The 5,203-nt window shown below is 34.8% G+C and overlaps 1 long non-coding RNA gene across 1 annotated transcript; it reads right to left on the bottom strand.

Moving 5' to 3' along the window:
- Nucleotides 1–2,515: 2,515 nt before the first annotated feature.
- On the bottom strand, nucleotides 2,516–4,901 carry LOC149921188 (uncharacterized). Its single transcript, XR_016477258.1, has 2 exons — nucleotides 4,592–4,901; nucleotides 2,516–2,730 (listed from the first exon to the last, which is right to left on the bottom strand). It is a non-coding gene; the product is annotated as an uncharacterized LOC149921188 (long non-coding RNA).
- Nucleotides 4,902–5,203: the final 302 nt, after the last annotated feature.

Genomic DNA, 5,203 nt, shown 5'->3' with positions numbered 1-5,203 from the left:
ATTGATCTGCTAGGGGAAATTTGTTTCCGCATGTTCTAATGTGCTTGATCTGCTTTGGGCAATATTTTTAACGTGTTCAAACACGCCTGAACCGCTTGAGGCAATTTGTTTCCGCATGTTCCAACGTGCTTGATCAGTTTGGGGTAATGTTACTACGTGTTCCATCGCGATTGATCTGCTAAGGGCAATTTGTTTCCGCATGCTCGAACGTGCTTGATCCGCTCGGGGCCATCTTTTTCGGGTGTTCCTTTTCAACTCGTGAATAAAGTGCTCCAATTTTCAAAATTGGTTCAATTTCTCTGTCGATGGAAGTGAGATCAATTACGAATTCGGGGCGTCAAATGTGAAACGCTATAATTAATTGTGGAAATGCTCTTTTTGCTCGCTTGAATAGAATACAAGCGGAGGATATTTAAAGAAAAATGTTATCTGTGAAAGACAGATAACGTTAACTATGACATTTTACAGAAAGTGTTTCAAGATACCCTGGCCACTTAAGATACAATCTGTATCTTTAGAAGCGCGTTTAGAAGTTATATATTCTCAACTCAAAGAGGTCGAGCACCAGAAAACGTCTAGAAGGTGCAGGCTATACACACAAAAGTACGTCTACACTCCTACACGTTTTCGGGCGATGGCTTAACCTCTAGTTGAGAGGAAAGATTACCAGCTTTCATCCTTTGATATTTGTCTTTATCCTAATCACAAATATTAAATGACAATGAACGTAAACGCCAATCAAATGCGTTAGTAATTTTCAATCAAGTTATTCTTAAGTAACTTCACGGCTCCCAAAAGGTCCCTAAAAACGAAATTCAATAATTAAATACTAAGTCGGCTTTTGGAAATAATGTAATTTTCTTTATTATTGCTCCCAAATTTTACTAAGAAAAGTATAATTTCAAATAAAACCCGTTGAGTGACATATTTTGTTATTAACTTTAAGAGATTTATTTCAAATATGTGAAATCAGTTTAATCCTCGACCTTCAATGTGAAATTGAACATTTAGTTACAGTAAAGTATAGTTTTGAAAAATAGGTCTCGTACAATTTTGAAAAATATACCTCGTAAAGTTTTGAAAAATATATCTCGTATTATTTTGAAAATTGAAAAATATGTCTCGTAAATTTTTGAAAAATATGTCTTGTATAATTTTGAAAAATGTATCTCGTAAAGTTTTGAAAAATATATCTCGTATAATTTTGAAAATTGAAAAATATGTCTCGTATAATTTTGAAAATTGAAAAATATGTCTCGTATAATTTTGAAAATTGAAAAATATGTCTCGTATAATTTTGAAAACTAAATCTCGTAAAGTTTTGAAAAATATGTCTTGTATAATTTTGAAAAATGTATCTCGTAAAGTTTTGAAAAATATATCTCGTAAAGTTTTGAAAATATGTTTCGTAAATAATTTCTTATAAAATCATTTTAGGTATGGTAAAATCCTAGAAAAGATCTTTAACATTTAAATAGGTTGTAATAGTTCATTGTCGAACGCTAAATAACAAATTAATCCCTAAGTAAGCAAAGGAATGGCGGTATTTTTTATAAACACCATGAGCTAATTAATTACTAGTGCTATTTATTAAATTACCTTATGTTAATAGCGAGTAGTATATTTATAATGGATATTTCATTTTCCTTCCTTAGCCTATTAAGAATTTCATTACTACATATGCATTTTCTTTTACTACACTTCAACAGTTGTCGTAGTTATTTAATTAAGCGAGACAATCTAAATTAATAACATTCCATCATAAAAACGGATATTTAACGAAATGGAAATGCAGCTACTTTGGCTAATGAACATAGATAAAATTGGTTTTCAGTGAGCTTAATTATTTATTAATTAATATTTTTTATTACCTTTTTATTTCAAGTGTATTTTTATTAAAGGATTAAATCAGAATTTTTCGTGTTTAAAAATGTAGACAAATTCGTTAAATATTTAAAATTAAAGTTAATAAATAATAAGACGAAAAACTTCCAGAGGCCAATGAAAAAATCCCACAATTATTTAATTTTTTTTTAAATCCAGGATTATTTAAAAAAAAATTGTTTTGCGAGCAATTTCTTAAAGGAGGCAAATTATTTTGAATAAAGGTATAGCAAAGTTTTATATATAAATACGTGTTATCATACGTAACATAATCACGCGTAAGTAGAGCATAGCGCCGATTTGATTTCGGTCGGCGGCGGCGTTTGTCGAAAAACACCCGGCAGCGGCAGGCGCGCCGAATTTTCAAAAATCCTCGCCAGCGTTGATTTTTTTCAGCGGCAGTGGCGCGAAGGGTAAAAATGACCCCCCCCCCCCTTTGAAAATTTCCAAAAAAAATCCAATATGTTTTTGAAAGAGAAATATAAAAGTTACGTAGAAAAACTTTAAAATATTTCGACGACGGGAACAAAATTTATCGGCGGCGCGCTAAAAGAAAATTACTCGTCGTCGGCGGCGGCGGCGGATCGGTTTACATAAGTATACCTCTATGTAGTATTTCCAAAAAAAACTATTTCAATGAGACCTTGTTTCTTATGGAACATAGTCGGTCATAAATTTATTTTATTTCTGAAAAATTACGTAAAACGTTTGAACGTTACAATGAAAAACTGCATGCTCAATTTATGCATGAAATATATGAATTATAATATTTTGATCGGCACCAGTCGGGATAACTTGATTTCCGTTCGGTTATTTCTTTTTGGTACTCGACCCGCTGGTGGTTACCTACGAGAAGAACCGAGGGTATTAATTAAAAGTAAAATTAGGTCTGTCTAGGCACAACGAGAGTATATAGGGACTTGGCAGCATGACGTATATAATACGTCACCCAAGCTTTTTCCAATTGACAAAAAATATTACCAGCATGGCGGCCATAGCCAAAGGTACGGCGTGACGTCACGCTGCCAAGTCCATATTCTAAATCGAAAAATAGACTGCAAACACGCGGTACGGCTACTGTCAGCTACCCTAACTTCTATGTTAGACCACCAAGGTTAAACCTGGTGGCACAATTGAACAGAACTTTTAACTCTAGAGTAGTATCGCTCTGTAGCCATTTTGAGGACAGTTTTTTAGCTATAGGAAAAAGCATGGGTGACGTCAGCATACGTCACGCCGATATTACTCTATTAATAATCAACTAGGTTAGTAGTCAAGGCAACACCATAGGCCTAAGTCGTCGAGCGACTTTTGAAGCCATTAATACAGGTGGCCGGATTACAACGCGTAGGAGGGTGGTGGTCAGCCCTTCATACCACGAGAGCTAACTGCTCCCTACACTTACCATTAACGGTAATCTCTACAAATTTTTATGGAATGGGGAAACCGAAGTTCTTAGGGGAAAACACCTTTAACCAGTGGGGAGAGAGATTGCAAACTTAACGCGCAAGAAGTTGTTCCGAGTTTTCACCCAGTGCCACAAGTTGGGATCGAACCCGGCTACTCTGGCTAAATTAAAACGTTGATAGTGGCATTAAGTATTATCATAAGTAACAAAATTTCCATAAGTATGACACTTTCCATTGTGTTAATACGAATTTCCTGTCTGAACCTTCTTTTGACACTGACTTCGAGTCTTTGAATTTCACTCGAACTAGGTAGCGGGTTATCATCCTTGGTAGTAGTATATTCCGCCTTAGACCTATTTAGACACTAGGGGGCTCAGTGCCGGGTATTAAACCTATATAGAGCAATAGCTCTGAAAATCAGTTTGGTGATACATTTTCCCAATTGACATACTTATTGTTATTTTATTACTTATGGTAGTATATACATCTTAAAAATTAAAATTTTACGTTTGACAAGAGAGTTTCGGATTATTTAAAATGAAATGTAAAAAAAAATTAAATATCTGTAAAAGCAACAGCTTGAAATGATAGCAGTGTCAACGGAGAACCATGGATAGTAGATTTTAGAGGATCGGTAAAAAGCCTGGTTTTTAGCCCCGTAAACCAATCACACTAAGGGAGTCGGCCAAGGTTATTTGAAAAAACAAGTATCGCTAAGAGTGGACGATACTGTTCGAAAAAAGAAAAAAGATAAACACGAAGTACATTTTTACGCCAAAAGGTATTTTTTCACGTTTTTATAGATTAACCAAAATTAAAAATTACTAAAATATAAAGCGCAAAAAATTACGTAACAATATCAACCGCATTAGATTGCCATTTTCAAATTTTAAGATCACGTGGTACAAACGACCTTGCAAGACTCCCTCGGAGTCTCTCGAGCCGATTGATACGCGGGGAGAAATAAAATGCACTGTGGAAGGCTATCGAAAACCTGTCCTCTTAATTTACTGTCTATGGGAGAACTAAGTCAGATTAATTTTCGACCAATTCCTTTTAAGCTCTCTTACTTAATATGAAACGTATACACCCTAAAAATATTATGGTTACATTAAATATTATTATTAACTATAGAATGAAAATCCAAAAAAAAACTAAAATTTCTAACTTTTTTAAGAGTTCTTAAAATTCCCCGACTTTTTCAGGTTTTTCAATTACTGAGGTAACCTAGTAACCCTGAATTATGAGTTCAGAACTCCCTTATTTATTGAAATATAAATATAAATATTTAATTTGACCTGTCTCGTTTCTATGGCTCTAGGTCCATTTGGAATCGTTCCAATGGTTCGCATTCCCGCGGTAGTTGTGTTGGAAACCGTAACTTTCTCGCCCACGGTAATTTTCTGAGTTTGGCTCATACTAACTACAACTTTCGTGTTGGTAGTAGTTTTCTGAGTCGTAGTTTTCTGAATGTCAGTCCTAACTGCCGTTGACCTAACAGCCTGTTGTTTCATACGTGGAGGCATAGTGTGATTCGACCAAAAATTACCGCTTCCAGCCTTGTATGAACTCGTGATTCGTGACTCGGGATCATCAACGCAATAACAAAAGGGGGCAAGCACGCGCAGAATCATTTTAAATCCACGTGACTGTAATCAAGGAATCTGTATTTGTTTAAGGATAAGAAGTGGTTAGGTTCGCCTTATCGCGCGAGTTTTACAAATTACATAGTGACGCCATGGTTAATAAGTAACTTGAAACATTTAATTTTACCGAAATTTAATTCCGCCCTATTTCGTTTCCAAATCCAGGTAACAACATTTGGGACAACACGATATTTTTTAGACGAACACCTGTAGCTGCTAGCTCTTTAAAAATAGACGCTTAAATAAAACCTGTTCAGCGATTTG

Source organism: Leiobunum rupestre, chromosome 11 (assembly GCF_980474605.1).
Source record: "Leiobunum rupestre chromosome 11, qqLeiRupe1.1.hap1, whole genome shotgun sequence".
NCBI classification, from domain to species: Eukaryota; Metazoa; Arthropoda; class Arachnida; order Opiliones; family Sclerosomatidae; genus Leiobunum; species Leiobunum rupestre.
The sequence above is the reverse complement of the archived record's forward strand: the minus strand, read 5'-3'. Positions and strand labels throughout refer to the sequence as shown.